We start from the raw sequence: 18350 nt of genomic DNA, 5'->3' as shown, positions 1-18350 counted from the left end.
ACAGTTGTTTAAATATATTTCATTTATGAGACTAAGGGGGAAAAATTTTCTTTCTTCCAGTTTCAGAAGTCCTCTGAATCCCACTCATATCTAAAGTCTAGCAAACATGTCTTCTTTCCTAGTTCCAATGGCATTCATTTAATTTGTAATGTTCTTTTCTCTGAACTGATGTTTCTTAGTCCTACTAAAGTTCTATTTAGTTCAAAGTGGGATACCAGCTAACTGTTGAGCATCACTGTTTGCATATATTCAGTAACGAAATTCAAGGAAAAAAAGAGGGTATTGACGACCTCTTTGGGCCATGAAGCAGTGTCAGTCTGCAAGAAAAATCCTAGACTTAAGCAGTGACACAAGTCAAATTCCAAAAGTGCTGGTGATATTGCAGAAAACATGGACATGGTTTTTGGCTGCAAACTGGTGCACTGAATCACACGTGCACTCATCATAACACTAAAGATCTTCTCAAGTTAAAATGGCCAGACTGAGTCGCTTGTGATGTCCTGGTTGTGCGATTCTCAAATTGAGGGGACACAGTTGTTAGAGCTCTGGTGATATCCATGCTGGACATCTTTATATTCAAATTATATGCCATATCCAAAGGAAAAAGAGCCTGGGTATTGTGTACTCTTGAGAATTTGAATGTTAATTCAAGGAAAAATATCTGGTTTGCTGCTGGACTGTTCTACAAAGGTTTGTTCACAGAAAGAACCATATAACACATTTTCAAAAGACTTGCTGATTTAGCTCCCATTTTCCCCAAATTCAGTTTGTGATATATGAATGGTTCAAGCTGAAAATTGGTCTCACTATAGACTCACATGGTTGACATCTACTTCAGTAGACAAGGTAAGTCAGAGGGTTAGATGTCACGTGCACATAAATGGCTGAAACCTCATCAAGTAGAATAGGACCACTGCTGTATTCTCTGCAGTTCACAAACAGTAATTTGATACTAAGACTAGAGAACTTATTTGCCCTCATCTTATCCGAGTTCTTCCCCCCAAATATAGTTCAGATAACCTGGTAAGTATGACAGCAAAGGTTTATTCTTAAAAGGCTATACTGTAAGTCACTTAAGATGCCCAAAGGTAAGGCAAGATATTTAAATGCAAACAGAACCAACTGCTTGACTTTAACATTAAAGGTACTGCCTAAACTGATTTAAGCATGCCTGCAATTTTGTGTAGGAAGAGCCTTCCACTTTTTTCCCCCCACAATTAACTATTTAGATGACACTGTTACTAGAAGCAGGTCTCCGGCTTAAGTCTTCACACCTTACGGCTGATTATAATGTAAATGTCCATGAAGAATTGCTTACCAACGATAGCTTCTGTTAATTTCAAGGCTGCTATTAGAGGTGTTGCTCTGATGAAAAAAAGCTTGAATTTTATCATATTTCTCCTTAGCCTAGTGCCCCCAAGGCCAGGCTAGCATGGAAGAGAGGTTCAATATAGAAAGAAGTTAGGCTTAGAATAAAGATCCAACATACAATACAAACTGTACATAACGCACTCATTTTCAGTTGGAAACTGTAGGAGCTGCAGGTGATGGTGGATGAAGAAAAGCCTCTTTAAGGGTCCATGCAGCTTAAGAAATCTTGGCAGGCTACTTCTTGAATTCTTGTTCCATATGTATCAGAGTCTCACTTCTGTGAGGATGCCACTGAAAGCCTGAGGCACGCTCCCCTGGAGTAGGCCAAATTCTAGCCACTAGTCACTCCTATGAAAAAAGCAAAACATAAGAGGCAGACCCAACAGGGCGCTGCAGACAAAAAAATAATACATGACTGCGTACATTTGGCCAGAACTATTTTCTGAGTTACTGCACTTCTGGCTTCTGTTACGTTCACCACTGTTCTAATAGCTGGAATTATCATCTAAAAAATTTGGACTTTGAAGGGCCAAAACTAGCTCAAAAGAGGAGAGAACTAAAGCCACCTCTTCCCAACAAAGCACAAGAATAGATGTTGAGAAAAGTAGGGACAGCATGACAACACAAGACAAAAACCAGAACACGCAACTGACCATCATAACACTTAAAACAGCATTCAGGAAAAGCTATCCAGCAGCTTGCACCAGTGGAATCAGTATAAAACAGGGGTGTCCAACATCCAGCCCACGGACCAGATTCTCTAGCCCACGGAACCCTATGATCCAGACTGTGGCACCCATCAAGAATGAAGGCTTGACCCAGCACCAGGGGTGCTGCACACAGTACAGGGGGCCAGTCCAGGGTGCGGGCTGCATGCACTGCCTACACCAACCAGCCCTAAGTGCTGGCTCTGTACTAGTCCAAATCAGGACATGCCAGATCCAGGATGCAGGGCCTCAGGCCAGCCCTCATGTAGCTGCTGAGCTTCTAGCTGTTTCAGCATCTCTCAGCACACACAGCATGAACAGGCTCCGTTACAGAGCTTGTGCTGTTTGCTGCATGCAGGGCTGGCACAGACACATGCAGCACCCCACTGGACTGGCCCTGTGCACTGGTTCCAGTGTATGGGCAGCTTGTATGTGTAGGCTGCCCCCTCCTCCTTGGAGTGGAGCTGGCACATTCTGCATGTGGTATGTGTGGCTGGAGAGACTACACATGCTACATGCAGCACTGGGAGCTACTATGGGGTGTGCGCTGTATTCAACACCCTGCTAGACCAGCCTTGCGCTCTGGCTCATGTATGTAGTCCTGATCCAGCCCATGGGCTAGGCCAGCAACTCACATACGAGTTTTGGTGCCAGATAAGTTTGACACCCCTACTATAAAACAAACTAAAAATTTTGGTAGAATGAGGAAGTAGAAATTTTGCACTTTACTCACATTCTTCACAAACAGCACAGCCAAAAAAGAAACAGAGGATGCAGACAATTTCACCATCAATGGAAACAAACCAACTGTATTTGGCTCCATGCAATGGCAGTTTTTTAATCTACTGCAGTCCAAAAGAAGCCATGGCCCTTCTGGCTGAAGCTTTCTGTGATCAAACAAGGGATCAGTATTGAATGGGCTGAATCTTTCACTCTAAAATGTACAAAAGAGGATAAAGTACTAAATTCAGAATCTAAGGGGGTTTTTTCTTTAATTGGCATCCCTCCCATGTTGTAGAAGCTCTCAGAATCCCAATGAAATCTAATGCTTTACTTAAAAGCTTCTCCCACCAACTGTCAGCACGAAAAAGTTTTATCCTCAAAGAGAAGTACTAGCCTGCCAGTTTGATTTCTGATACCTTTTTAGTACTACTATTTAACTTAATACTGCCACCACCAAAGACGGATGTACGTTTTCCTATGAGCCGAATACATCATAGTTTAGCTTTAGCCATATTCCTCCTAGAAAGGGGAAGTACCTATATTTCTTTTAAAAAATTAATCAGAAAAAACTCCTACCTGTAGTGGAAGAATTTTGGCTCTCTTACATCAAGAACCTAGTGGTGACATGTAGGAGGTGCACATGCACCCCCTGATGACCACTCTTGCTGCTTAGGTAATGGGCATGGGGGGAAGGCAGGAGCGCCAGCACTGGCCAGCAAAAGTGGCTTCCACTTCTGGAAGTCCCGCAGCAACTTCGGGAAGCACCGCAGCTGCTTTTTAGTAAGTGAGATCAACCCTGGTGGACTGCCCCTCCCCACCCCGGGTCAGTGCAACTGGCCACAGGGGACACCCCCACTCCCCAGGTCAGTGAGACTGGCCATGGGGCGACCCCACCCTGGTCGCTGACAGACCCGTACCCCCACTGACTCGAGAGGCGCCAGTTGCCCATGCAAGAACCTGTATAGAAATTTTGATTTGGTCCCTATTATATCTTAAGCTGAATATGAAAACCAGCATTGTAGGTTTATGCAATAATAAAAACAATTCTGAGTGGGTCAGCATTCACCACACACCAGAACTCTCTCATGTATATTTTGCAAAACCTTATACTGAATGTTTCAAAGAAACTCGAACAATCCGTTTGAAGATATAACAACAATAAAGCGCTTCCCCATCAGGAGTCAAGCTGTCAAGGAAAAGTCTCCACAGCTAAAGCAAGGTGGCTTGTTTTAACAGATTATTTGAGACCAAACAATCCTCTTAAATAGAATCAGTTTTGGCTACATACATGCAAGTTACGTCAAGAAATATTCTTGTCTGGACCACTATGAAGTTCTTGGATCAACCATGTCTCCCTTTAACCTTCATACCGCAAAAGTCCTTCTGGTATCCTTGCCACCAGAAGGCCTGATGGAAAAGGATGAAATAAATGAAACTTCATTCACTGGTGCAGAGGTGCTCATGATTATGGCTCTGGGGAAGAAGAAGAGTGTGGGGTCAGTCCTGCACTGCCTGCCTCCACCCAGCACCACACACATGCTAAAGATTATGCTTTGCTGCAAATTAACATGCTTTAACAGTTATAAACACTGTTAAAATGAGAAGCTGGATACCTTCAAGTCAGCTGGCCCTGACAATCTGCACCCCAGGGAACTCAAGGAGCTGGCGAGTGTCATAGCCCAGCCCCTGGCACGGATCTTTGAAAACTCCTGGCGCTCTGGTGTAGTGCCCGAAGACTGGAAGAAGGCCAATGTGGTGCCGATCTTCAAGAAAGGGAGGAAAGTGGATCCGGCTAACTACAGGCCCATTAGCCTGACTTCTATCCTGGGGAAGATCTTAGAAAAGTTTATTAAGGAGGCCATCCTTGATGGACTGGCCCAGGCTAACATCCTAAGGGATAGCCAGCACAGGTTTGTTGCGGGTAGGTCTTGTTTGACCAATCTCATTTCCTTCTATGACCAGGTGACCTATCACCTGGACAAGGGAGAAGAGATTGATGTCATATATCTCAACTTCAAAAAAGCCTTTGATCTGGTATCCCACGATCACCTCTTGGCCAACCTGGCCAGTTGTGGCCTTGGCTACACCACGATACGCTGGCTGGGAAATTGGCTCCGTGGTCGGACCCAGAGGGTTGTAATCAATGGCAGTCGCTCATCGTGGTGCCCTGTGACCAGTGGGGTCCCTCAAGGCTCTGTCCTGGGACCCATCCTGTTCAACATCTTCATTAATGATATGGACATTGGAGTCAGGAGTGGACTGAGCAAGTTCGCCGATGACGCCAAACTTTGGGGCAAAGCATCCACACCAGAAGATAGGCGGGTGATCTAGGCTGACCTAGACAAGCTCAGCAAATGGGAAGACGAAAACCTGATGGTGTTTAACACCGAAAAATGCAAGGCTCTCCACCTTGGGAGGAAAAACCTGCAGCTTCCTTGTAGGCTTGGCAGTGCTACGTTGCATAGCACTACAGAAGAAAGAGACTTGGGGGTCATCACTGACCACAAGATGAACATGAGCCTCCAATGCGATGCTGCGGCTAGTAAAGCGACCAAAATGCTGGCGTGCATCCATAGATGCTTCTCGAGCAAATCCCGGGACGTCATTCTCCCCTTGTACTCGGCCTTGGTGAGGCCACAGCTGGAGTACTGCGTCCAGTTTTGGGCTCCACAATTCAAAAAGGATGTGGAGAAGCTTGAGAGAGTCCAGAGGAGAGCCACGCGCATGATCAGAGGTCAGGAAAACACATCTTACGATGACAGGCTGAGAGACATGGGACTCTTTAGCCTAGAAAAGCGCAGGCTCAGGGGTGATCTGATGGCCACCTATAAGTTTATCAGGGGTGACCACCAGGATCTGGGGGAATGTTTGTTCACCAGAGCGCCCCAAGGGATGACGAGGTCGAACGGTCACAAACGCCTGCAAGACCGTTTCAGGCTGGACATAAGGAAGAATTTCTTTAGTGTCCAAGCCCCCAAGGTCTGGAACAGTCTGCCAGCGGAGATGGTTCAAGCACCTACATTGAACACCTTCAAGAGTAAATTGGATGCTTATCTTGCTGGGATCCTATGACCCCAGCTGACTTCCTGCCCTTTGGGCAGGGGGCTGGACTCGATGATCTCCCGAGGTCCCTTCCAGCCCTGATGTCTATGAAATCTATGAAACCTAACTTTGGTTTTCTGATCTGAATGTTTTGCATTGAAAGCTTGGTATTCATTCTTTTCCTCTCTCTTCTTTTGGTTTGTTTGTTTGTTTGAAGTGGAACTGCCTGTATGACACTAAGATATGTTCACAGGATCATCATGCTGGAAGACATCACGAGATCATCTAGTCCTTCCTCCTATGTAAGGCAGGATCATCCATAGCTAAACCATTATAGTCCATGTCTGTCTAACCTGCTCTTGAAAATTTCCAAGGATGGAGATTCTACAATTTCTCTAAGTAGCCTGGTCCAATGTTTGACCGTTCTTGTAGTTGGAACTTAAATTTTCTCTGCTGCAGTTTGAGGCCATTTCTCCTAGTCCTGTCCCCTACAGCCACAAAGAACAGTTATGATCAATGCCAGGTCCATCCATGGGCCCAAATCCTTCACGTGATGCTGGTACAATCAGGGCCGGATCCTGCCACACGGGTCTGTCCAGCAGGTCCACCATGGCCCAATCCAGCCAGAAAGAGCTTGGAAATTTGGCAGTGGGGGATCAGTGGTAGTGTTAAAGTATTAATTGTCACTGTTCACCCATCACCAAATTTCTGGACCTACGGGGAGTCCCGTAGGCCAGATCTGGCCCATCTTCTTTCTAATCACCCTTCAGGTATTTGAAGACTGTTCTCAAATCCTCTCCCGCCACATCCCCCTCTTCTCTTCTCCAGACTAGATAACATAAGTTATTTCAGTCTGTCCTCATAAGTCATGATTAGAGGTTTGAGCAACTTCCTTCCCCGCCCCCCCCACCCACTCTCAGCTGGGCTCTTTCCAACCTGTCCACATATTTCTTCAGCTGCAGGATCTGACATTGAAAACAGTACAGTACTTCAGATGAGGCCTCACCAGAGCTGAATAGAGCAGAAGAATCACTTCCCTTGATTTGTAAGTGGCACTCATTAATACAACCCAGTACGTTGGTGGCTTTGTTTTTCCTCAACAAGAGCACTGTTGGCTCATACACAGCATATGGTTCACTATAAGCCCCTAAGGTCTCTCTGCAGTACAGCAGCCTACCCAGTATTTGTGGATGCAATTATTTTACCCTAAGTGTAGGATTTTGCACTTGTCCTTGTTGAATTTCATCTAATTGACTTCAGACCATTTCTCCAATTCATCCAGGTCATTCTGGATTCTAGCAATAACCTACAGAGCAGGGGTTGTCAGCCAGAGGTACACATACCCCCAGGGGGACTTGAGAAGGCCCTAAGGGGTACATGTTGGCAGACAGGTAGGGACAGAGAGCCACCACGCACCATCCTGCACTGCCATGCAGGTGTCGCCCACCCGGCCGGACATGGGGGAAGCTTGCACACAGTGGCTGCCACCACTCCACGTTTGGCCGCTCACCTACCCTCTTCCCCTCCTTCCCCCCAGTTCTGCATTCAGCCACCTTTAAATAACAAAATAGAATCTGGCAGTCTTAGTCTAATCAAACCTGATAAAATGAGTAAAAAAAAAATCAAGCTTCTACATAAACAAAATGAAACATTAATAAGTGAGAGGAACCAAAATTAAATGTAGTTGTGAATTTGCACAGCTTTAAGATAAACTTTGTTACTGACCTCAGTTTCAAGAACTATTCTTTTTAAAATACTGACCTACTGGAATCAGTATAGTAGATTCATACATAATAGATCAGATTGTCAATGCTGTCTGACAGCATCCAGTATCAAGTGCCTCAGAAGAAATCCAAGAAACCCTGTAGTGGCCAATTCTAGGCACCAACAGGTGCTCTCTTTAGGCAGAAAAACAACTTGGGCGCTGGTACATTGCAACCCCCTGGCTAGAGAGCTACGGAGCTGGAGAACTCTCCAGAGAGAGGACATGAGAGGGCTGTTCCATGCTCTCCCCTTCTCCCCCACACCAACCAGAGAAGCCCATTACTTGAGAACCTGTCTGCTCAAGCCCATTACTTGAGAACCTGTCTGCTCCCTTGCCTAGAAAGAGCGCAGGATGTCAATAGGCAGTTCCCTGATTTGTGTACAGCCCAGACAGACTTAACAAGGGGTGGTTTAAAGCCAGACACACAGGAAGTAGGCATTCCTGACCCCAAGTCCTGGCCCTGAGTTCCTCAGCTTTAAATCTCTGCATGTCCCACTCAGCTGGGTAGAGCACTTAGTTTTTGAAGCCTAAAGGACTGACAACTGGTGCAGGGACAGTTTTCCTGGCCCTGGTTCCCAGCCTTATGGACTTCGATTTTCCCATCCATACCACTCAGCTGGGCAGTGGAGTTAGCATGTAAAGCCCTGGAGGCCAGGAACAAGACCTGGCCTTGTTCCTCACCCGTCAAACTTTGATATCCCTTGGAGGGAGGGAAAGCAAAGACTTCGGGTGTCCTGCACACCCAAGAGGTACATACAGCCATTCAAGTCGGATCAGGAGGAGGGAGACCTTTTTCAGAGGTGTCCAATCTAACTTCTTGCAAAAAAGTCAGTTCTCTTTTGCAAGAAATCCCTCAAACACTTGGAAGACATTTCTCCCAGAATAAATGAAAATGTCTGTTTGTGACCCAAGAATAACCTACCTGTAGGAAATAATTCTCCCTCATCCCATATGGGGTTGGTTTAGCCTTGAAGTATAAGAACTACCATTCCTGATTTTTTTATTCTATTTTTACTTAACTACAAATTCTCATTATCTGTAGAGAAGTCCAAACCTTATTTTGAATCCTACTAGACTTATCAATCTCAGCAATAGTTTTATAGAGCACATTTTTCCCTATCAGCTTAGTTATGCTGCTTTTCAATTTGTTTAATTATATTTAGAAAGGATAAGAGGGCATGGCTGGTATAGTAAGTCTTTATTACACTCTCTGTTCTCTATATTTTGCTCATGTTCCCTCCTCTTTAAATTAAAATGTGCCAATATTTTCACATAGAAATTACTGTTATTGTTATTATAATTAGTCACATATCACACAAGGCATTCCCCAGTCTTCTGTGATTAGAAGGAAACTGAACCAAAGCAATTTTTGTTCTTTATTTCTATAGCACTTGTGTGTCCCTATCCATGATTACAACTTCTAGGCACTAAAACAATAATATTCCAGGTAAAATTATGTAACTGACTTAAACAATACTTTTATGCATTATATTTCAAGAAAAGTGTGTGTGTGTGTGTGTGTGTGTGTGTCTGTGCGTACATGTACACACACAAAACACTGCTTTTCAGACCACTGCTGAACATAAAACACATTTTCATTAAACTCTTTACAATGATGACCAGCAGTTTTTCATAAATAGTTGCAGTTAATTTGGCCCCAGCAAAGCACAGAAATAATTCCAATTACTCTTCCCTTTCATATGTCAATATGGAATTTCACCTACTATCATGCTGTTCATTCACCTACTTGCAGGTCTTTCATCCCTTGGTGGTTTTTATGCAAATAGCCTAAACAACTATGCAATCTAAAAACACTGCCATTAATTTTTTCCACTCACTCCTCTTACTATAAATGCGTAAAGCACTCTGAAATTAATCTTTCATCATCTTTCGATTGAACCACAGTTTTCTGTCATATAGCCAACAATAAATTGTACCTCCAATGTCTCAAACTCTCTAACAGCTTCTAATGAGAAATTTTAACAGACTTTTTTTTACAGGCCAAATAAATTTAAATGAATCAATTCAGGGTCATCGCAGAGCCCTTGGCCCGGTCATATGAGCATTCGTGGTCATCTGGCCAGGTGCCAGGGGATTGAAAACTGGCTAATGTGGTCCCAATTTTCAAGAAAGGGAGGTGGGAGGAGGGAGGACCCAGGTAACTATAGGCCTGTATGCCTCATCTCAGTGCTCAGGAAGATCTTGGAGAGAATCATCAAGGAGCACATCTGTGGGGGACCACCAGGGGAGATCATGCTCAGGGGCAATCAGCGTGGGTTTATCAAAGGCAGGTCCTGCCTGACCAACCTGGCTGCCTTTTATGACCGGATGACTAAATCCTTGGATGATGGTGTCGCCATGGACATAGTCTTTCTAGACTTTAAAAAAGCCTTTGGCATTGTCTCTCGCCGCATCCTCATCAATAAATTAAGCGAATGTGGCAATTAAGCAAGTGATGCCTACACAGTTGGATGGGTAAAAAATTGGCTGATGGGGTACACCCAGAGAGTAGGGGTGGACGGGTTATACTCAACCTGACGAGATGTGAGCAGTGGGGTACCCCAGGGCTCTGTCCTCGGGCCAGCACTGTTTAACATCTCCATCAGCAACTTGGACAAGGGGGTGGAAAGCATGCTGTCCAAGTTTGCTGACGACACTAAGACGTGGGGCGAGGTGGACACACTTGAAGGGGGAGAGAGGCTGCAAATAGATTTAGACAGACTACAAAAGTGGGCAGATGAGAACAGGATGGAGTTCAACGTAGACAAATGAAGGGTGCTGCACCTTGGGAGAAGGAATCCACAGCATACATACAGGCTGGGGAGTTCCCTCCTTGAAAGCACAGAGATGGAAAGGGATCTTGGAGTCATTGCTCACTCCAAGGGGAACATGAGCCACCAATGCCAGACTGCAGCCAGCAAGGCCAGCCATACCTTGTCATGCATCCAAAGGTGGATCTCAAGCCGGTCCAGAGAGGTGATACTCCCCCTCTATGCGACTTTGGTCAGGCCGCAGTTGGAGTACTGCGTCCAGTACTGGGTGCCACACTTCAAGAGGGATGTGGCCAACCTGGAGAGGGTTCAGAGGAGGGCCACCCACTTGGTGAGAGGGCAGCAGGACAGGCCCTATGAGGAGAGACTGAGGGATATGAACCTCTTCAGCCTCAGCAAGAGGAAGCTGAGGGGGGACCTAGTGGCTGCCTACAAACTCATCAGGGGAGATCAACAGCAAATAGGTAGAGCCCTTTTCCCCCTAGCACTACCTGAGGTGACCAGGAACAATGGTAATAAGCTGATGGAGAACAGGTTTACGTTAGAGATCAGAAGGCAATATTTTACAGTTAGGGTGGCCAAAATCTGGAACCAACTTCCCAAGGAAGTGGTCCTCGCCCCTATCTTGGGCAAATTCAAGAGGAGGTTGGATGATCACCTATCTGGGGTCTTGTGAACCCAGCATTCATTTCTGCCTGTGGCAGGGGGTCAGGCTAGATGATCTGTTCAGGTCCCTCCTGACCCTAGCTACTGTGAAACGATGAACTGGTTCTCTAGTAGCAAACCTACATTAAAAAAAACTACTTAAAAATACCGTTATCCCTGCATTGAACACCAAGAGCTCTTTCCTCCCTACTTTCCTGAAAAAAGTAGATCTTTCCAAGACTTGCCATCCCAAACAAAGCAAAACAGTATCAACAAACAGAAAGCATGGCAGAGGAAGACAACATTAGGAAGAGTAGAAAGGAATGTGAAAAAATAAAGAAATTAGGAGATGAACTGAAAGTTAATAAAAAAAAAACTAAACAGATACAAGATGAGAAAAAGTGTGACAGTCCAGATTGTTCCTTCACTTTCCCACTTTTCTGTGCTTCCACTGACAATTAGCAGCACCATCAGGATAATTTTATGAACAGATACTGCCTTGCCACTTCTCAAAAACTAAAGTTTATTTTAAAAGTTAGAACTTATTTAATTAAGTTAGCACTTTTCACTCATATTTATAACTTGTTGACATTTCAGTACTTTGATTTATATGAACTAGCAAAACAACATGCTTGGGCAAGTACTGTGAAAGCTTACATTTCTTTCCAGTTCTCTAAAGTTAAATATGCCATGCAAGTTTGAAAAAAGTAACAAATCCTGAATTTCCCCCTATCCCTGATTTATTACACTTCCTATTTACCTTTGCCCTCCCAAAATGATTCAGACTAATAAGAAGTGAATCTCACTGACTTAGCAAAATTTATTTAATTTCAGATCTACTCAATTATATTAATATGTACTGCTCCCCATTGGCATGCATGCAAAGTGCAGTGCCATGGGAGTTGCACTTTGCATGCATGACTATAGGTGTGGGGCCCCACACCTATAGTCATAAAAAGCTCAAGCACTCATGATTTTGATCTGAATTCTCAGAAACTTAAGACAGGGATATGCAGAATACAGCCCACAGGCCAGATCTATTCTGCCAACTGACTGTATTCAGCTTGCAGTTGCCCCTCCAGCACTCCATGTGGAGCTGAGTCCCAACGCTCCCACCCTGGACAGCCAGTGCTTCATTCCCAACCTGCACCCACCAACTACACCACCCCAGCCAATTAACATGCACAGCTTCTCAGCACTGCAACTGCCGTTACCCAGGTACCACTCACGTGTTCCCCACCCCAGCCTCCAGCAGCTCCTCGTCTCCCTACCCTTGCTGTACTGCTCTTGGTAGTAGTTAGCGTGTGGAAGCAGCAGTGACCATGAGGACAGGTGCCAGACACCACACACAGAGTCAGGCAGCTCCTGCCCCAGTATGTGAGGCTCTAGTTTCCAACCACATTCCACCCACTAGGCCACCTGGCACAATGAGAATCCACCTGTGGGCAGCCAAATGGGTAGAAAGTGACCAGAAGCTGGAGCCCTGTAAGCTGGGGCAGGAGTAGACACGAGCGTGGTGTGGGCTGCCCCAGACAGGAGTGGCGGGCAGCCCCCACCCCCACCCTGCCCCACATACCCCCATGACACACAATATATGAGAGTAAGACTTTATTTTGAGCAACCACCTCTAGATACACTACTCAAAAAACATATAAAATCAGGACAAAAATTATTTTCTGAAAGAAAATTAAAATACATTGCAACAGAAGTTTGATTTTTAGTATACAATTTGTTGGGATTTTTATCTATCATTTGTTAAAATTGTATCTTCTACACCTCCGTAACAATTTGAAAAAAAGTATTTAAAAAAACCACACATACAAGCACGTGTACACACACAGACACACAGAGTAAAAAGTTTCTTTATAATATAACAGCAATCTGTACATTTAAGACAAATAACTATTTTTTGTTTTATTTTAGTTTTGCTTTGGTTTCAAGAGAGGAGGAGTAAAAATAGGGATAATAAGAAGCTAGTTTAAGAACCAGAATTATCCCATTTTCTATCTGGGCATACTAAAGCAGTAGTTCTTGACTAAAGTAGTATGAGCAAGGGAGAGGGCCTAGTTTTAAACGGTACCAGCTGATATGAGCAGTAAATGGTTATCAGCATGATCACACTGACTACATCAAATTTAACATTGCTTGCAAATGAAGAGGTATAAAGGATGGCTCAGAAAGAATGCATCATTATATGCTGCCTCTGTTGCCAGAAGTAGAAAACAAAAAAAGATCAGAAAGACTGGATTTAACACTTCAATGCAAGGAAAACGTGTCAACAACAACAAAATTCAGAAGTGAAAAAGTAGATAAATTCTTTAGAAAGCATGTGTTTACCTTTTTTTATTAAAGATTCTTCAATCAAATTTCAAATCAGTACTACCTTAATATTATAAAATGTGAAGAATAAGTTCTGTAAAGTATATTTTATAAAGCATATATAAGTTCATAACCTCTGCCAACATGATTTTAATAGTGCTTTTACAATATCACGATTCCTTTAGGACTCGCATAAGATGATGGCTTTTAAATAAAAGCAAGTTGAAGGAATAAAAATAAAAATAAAAAAAATAAAAAAGCTGTTTCTTACACTTTTTTGGTTGCAGAGGCACACTTGCACATGTGGTTACCTATGCCAATAATCACTAACAGTAAGGGTCATGTTACCCTTACTTTCCAGCTGCAAAGATTGTTTATCCATAGATAACATGAGATTGAAGATTTACCCTAGAATATATATGCAATACTAATGTTTCTCCTTTTCACTTTAACCCAAGCATTTCTGCAGTGCTGATCTTTGAATAAATGATGATGAAACAGAGGTACACTGAAATCTGGTTCTAGTTAAGTGAGGTCCTAAGTAAAGCAAAAATTTGTTCTAAAATAACAAATGTGCAAGTTTTAGGTAGGTTATTTTAAAAAGAAGCTCTAATGATACAATACCTTAAAAGAGGTCTCTGGAAATGTATCAGAACCTCTGAATGAGAAGATAAGGCACTCCACTTAACAAGTCCAAAAGGAAAGTCCTGCTACAAAACCCAAACATTTTCACCTACTGGGAAAGAGGAAAGTATTGCTCCACACTTTTCTTTTCTATGGATCTCTGTTTGGGAAGGAAAGCCTCTCCCTCTGCTGTCTTTCCCAGGAAGAAAGCAGCTTTCTTTCCTACTTTTTTTAGGGCGATTTGACAATCTCTTCTAGTTTTAGAGGGTCTTCCTTTTGAATATCACTTTGGTTTACAGTAAGATTTCAAAAACAGAACATGACAAATCTAACCTATCATCTTCTAGCCCTCCCAGTAGAATGCCTCCTCTTCTACTCTTGCTCCCACATACACACAATCAACCCATACATAACTGATACAGTATTATCCAAGTCTAAACAGTCTGAAATAAGGGCTAAGAGGTATGAACTACCCTGATGTCCATTACATGGGGGTGTGAACAACACAGTGAAACTATAGCAGCCTTTTATAAGTCAACATAAATTATTGCACTATTTAAACAGGAAAGTATATAGGATGAGAAATGTGGTGGGATTCAGAAAGAAGTAAAGAGGAAAAGGAGAGGGGAGAAAAAAAAAGAAAGAAAAAGTATGGAGGAAGAAAGCAAGCAAAAATGAGGGATATTCAAAAAAGAGGGGAGCACACAAAATTTTCCTTCTTCCTAAATGACAACAACATATAAAAAAATCTAGTTTACTTAATACACCAGGCCATATTTTATCCTGTTTGTCTCACTGATGTGCTTTGCTCTCTGCTGAGATTGATATCTTGATCCTTTACAAAATCAATTTGGTAAAATTTAGTTCATAATTTTCAGAAAATGCAAAACAGGGAAAACTGACAGGATTCTTGAGTAAGTTCATAGCTGATTTTCAGAATCTTATAATAATGAAACTAGGGAAACAGACCACAACTCATTTACCTTCCCTCCACTCAAGCTACTTCATACAAACTCAGAAAGACTGCACCAATTGCATGTGCAACTTGAAGCAAACCTAAAAACAATCTAGTATTTCTTAAATGAAATTTACATTAGTTTAAAAAGCTGGTAGGTTAGAACCCCACTTAGTTTGGAAAGCTTCTTTTTGAATGTGGGAAATTGTTTTTTTTAAAGCCTTAACCCCTTAAAATTCCTGTGTGTGCCTTTGGCTTTAACGAGTGGCATGCTTTTTATCAAATTGGTCAACCAAAAGTTTTATAAGTGTTCAGAATTGCCTTTTTAAGGCAACACCCAACAGCTAGTTCCTGCCCTTAATTTATAACTGATATCCTTTTGTATTTAGTAGTTGCAGTTTTATTTGTCAATCCATAATTACTAAAACTTCTTTTTCATTTCAGGCCATTTGCTACTGTAGAGCTTGATAGACAAGGGAAGTGACAAGATGTACTGCCCATTCCCACTTCAAATCTGGGCTGCGGTCAGTAAAAGTAACACAGGAAGGGTTTGGAGAACACATCTTGTCCTTTCCTGCAAAGTAAAGAACAAAGACGGAGAAGAAGAAAAAAGTGACACGGAGAGTATTCCCATGTGGCAGGCCTCATGACACAATGAAGGATGGGAAAGAACAGACAAGTACTACTTCTTCTTTCATTTTGTCCCAAAAAAGAACTCCATGGTTTTTTTTTTAAGATCTGGGGATCATTGACAACTTAAACTACGCTTTTTGTTTTCATTTTGTGAATATACCTTGAATCTCTTTTAATCACAGAAACACTAAATTAACATAGTTTATATCTAGCTGACTTCATCAGCAAGCCCTCAATACAAGGATCACAGTCTTCCAGCTGGTTTCTCTAGTCAATAAGTAGTCACAAAACTACCATTTATATATTTCCAAAAGGTTCTAACAAATTACCACTAGTCAATGTGTTCATTCACTTACAAAAAATAATGTCATAAACAAAGTATAAGCCTTTATACTATAAAGTGTCATTGGCATCCATTTTTGTTTCACACATACAAATCATCACACATTTTACTAGTCCACATTCAACATGATAGCACAATCTAGTAAACTAGTGGTTCTCAACCTTTTCAAACTCAAGATACCCCTCAAAAATACCACCTTACTTTTCCTTTCCTTCTTTTTTTTTTTTTTTTTACTTAAAAAAAATAATAACGCAATTGTTCTGTTGCAAAAAACTTGATTGTAACAAGTAAGCACATATTTAATATTATGGATTCCTATTTTAAATCTCTGGGTTTATCTTGCAAATCACGTTCGCATGCCTAATAGTCCTAACATTACAAGGCATCCTTGAAAGGATCTCAAGGCACCTCACTTCACAGCCCCTGGCTGAGAACTGCTGTAGTAAAACTAGGCCTTAGCACACTGTGTCTAACCTGCATTAGTATGCAAGTAAGCCCTTCTGGTCACCTCTATCCAAGCAACAACCCACAAAGGAAGGAGGAACATAACTTCTGGGACTGTCTGTAAAACTTTATCCGAAGGCTGAAGGACCCTTACAAACACATGCATCCGTATGATCCTTTTCTTATCCAGATGGGCCAGCCATCGAAGCACGTGGTGCATGCAATTAGCTGTGCAGCGCAATTAGCTGATGGCATAGAGCGGGAGGCGCATCTTGCTTCTGTGGTGAACGTACAGCCCCACACACACTGGGGGAACCCACGCCAGGCTCTTTTTATAATAAAAGCAATGACCTGAGGCCTGTTCTAGCAATCTGTAGGTATTTTATCATTCAAAAGCCTGACTACTGGAGCTATCATCAGATCTCCCACTTGACCAGGAGTTGGGGCAGGAGCAGCCCCCCACCGCGGGACTCCCGGAGAGCCTCGTGCCTTCCGGGGCAGCGATGACAGGCTGCAGGGGACATCCCCCCAGAGCTGACTCCCCGCTCCCCATTTAAGGGGAGCAAAACAGCGATGTCACTACATCGCCGCCTCCTGCCCCGTCCCCCCTCCAGCCAAGCGCCCAGGACCCCACCGCGGCGGCGGGCGCGGCCGGGGCTTCCCCGCCCCCGCCCCAGACGGAGTACACAAGGTTATTCGCTGACGCGGCGACCCCGAGCCCAGCTCGGCGCCGCCCCAGCGCTGGGCCCGGCCCGGGTAGCGGCTGCCCCGCTCCCCGCAGCGGAGGAAGCCGCTGTCACCCCCGTGACAGGCCGGGCAGGGGGTCCCGCCCTGTCCTGTTTGCGTCCTTACCGTGGCTCGCAGCTCGACAGCCGCTGCCGCTGCCGCGTCCCCTCAGCCGTGCGCGCCGCGCTGCCGCCGGTCCGCCGCCTCGCGGGGCGCTGCCATCTCACCGCGGCGGCATCGGCTGCCCACGCGCAGCCACCGCCACGGCCGCCCCTGCGCCAGGGCCGCCCCGCGCCGCGCGCCCCCAACGGCCGAGCCCGGAGCGCGCACGCGCCGGCCTCCCTACGTCAAAGCCCGAGTGCGCGCGCGCGGACAGGCCGAGCCCGACCACAACCACCCTGGCGAAGCGCCCGGCCGCAACCAACTTCCTCGCAACCGGGGGGGGGAGGATTGAACCAAGGGAAAAGAGTGCGGTAACCGCCTGCCCCGGACTGAACCAACTTCCATATCGGGAGGCGGGGCGGTCTGGGATGAGCAGGGTCAGGTCCGCTCAAGCTGCAGGGTCTGGTTTGAAGCCGCGCTGGGCGAGGAGGGGGCGGCGTGAGCAGCGGGTCCCGGGGACGGGGTGCTGAGCTATACCCGCCCCGTAGGGAGACCTTGGTGTGAGGAGACTTGGCCCCTGAGGGAGCAGGGGTAGGGGGCTCCCCCAGTGGGACCTGGTGGGGGTCCCTTCAAGCCCCTGGGGTCTGAGAGGGGATCACACATCTGCTGCAAACAGTGCCCAGAAAAAAGATCACTCACCTGAAAATCCTAATAAATTAAACTGACCGCAGAGCCGGAAGGTAAAAGCGGTGTCCCGGGCAAGATATTTCTCCCTCTGTGCTGGGATCCTATAGAAGAAAGAGCTCGTGGGCCCACTTGAAGGCCCCACGCAGGAAGCAAGAGGAAAGTACTCAAAATGTTTCAGCTCAGCTGGTTGCTGGCACAACCCAAGGGCTGCCTGCTCTCGTGTCTCAGGTTTGGGCTCGGGTCAGCCATAACCACCTCAAACCCGAGGCCTGTTTTTAACACAAAGCCTTCACTTCATAGATCGCAGCCCTGCCTTAAGGGAAATAGCAAACTGACTTAAGGGGCTGAGGAAAACCAAATCCTGTCCTGAACTATTGCACTGCGAGCAGCAGCTGGTCTCATGGGGCCCAGCAGTGAGTCCCAACCAGGGCACCTCCAGCCAGGACTAGGACTCAAGCAGATAAGTGCAGGCACAGGCTGGGCAAGGCAGCTC

General features: G+C 44.8%; 1 protein-coding gene across 3 annotated transcripts in view; it reads right to left on the bottom strand.

Annotated features, from left to right (window-relative positions):
• The window catches only part of WWP1 (WW domain containing E3 ubiquitin protein ligase 1), a 94882-nt gene extending 77466 nt beyond the window's left edge, over nucleotides 1-17416 (bottom strand). The window contains exons 1-2 of one of the 3 annotated variants that reach the window (XM_090040270.1): nucleotides 17195-17415; nucleotides 1513-1719 (exon numbers count right to left, since the gene is read on the bottom strand). The gene's annotated coding sequence lies outside the window, so the exon portion shown is untranslated. Of the gene's footprint in view, nucleotides 1-1512; nucleotides 1720-17194 lie in introns of all 3 variants that reach the window. The other 2 variants (XM_090040271.1, XM_090040269.1) reach the window with 2 other exon arrangements.
• Between the last annotated feature and the right edge of the window lie 934 nt (nucleotides 17417-18350).

This window comes from Crocodylus siamensis, chromosome 3, assembly GCF_052110815.1.
Source record: "Crocodylus siamensis isolate JL-2025a chromosome 3, ASM5211081v1, whole genome shotgun sequence".
Taxonomy (NCBI): Eukaryota; Metazoa; Chordata; order Crocodylia; family Crocodylidae; genus Crocodylus; species Crocodylus siamensis.
This window is presented reverse-complemented; position numbering and strand designations above follow the sequence as displayed.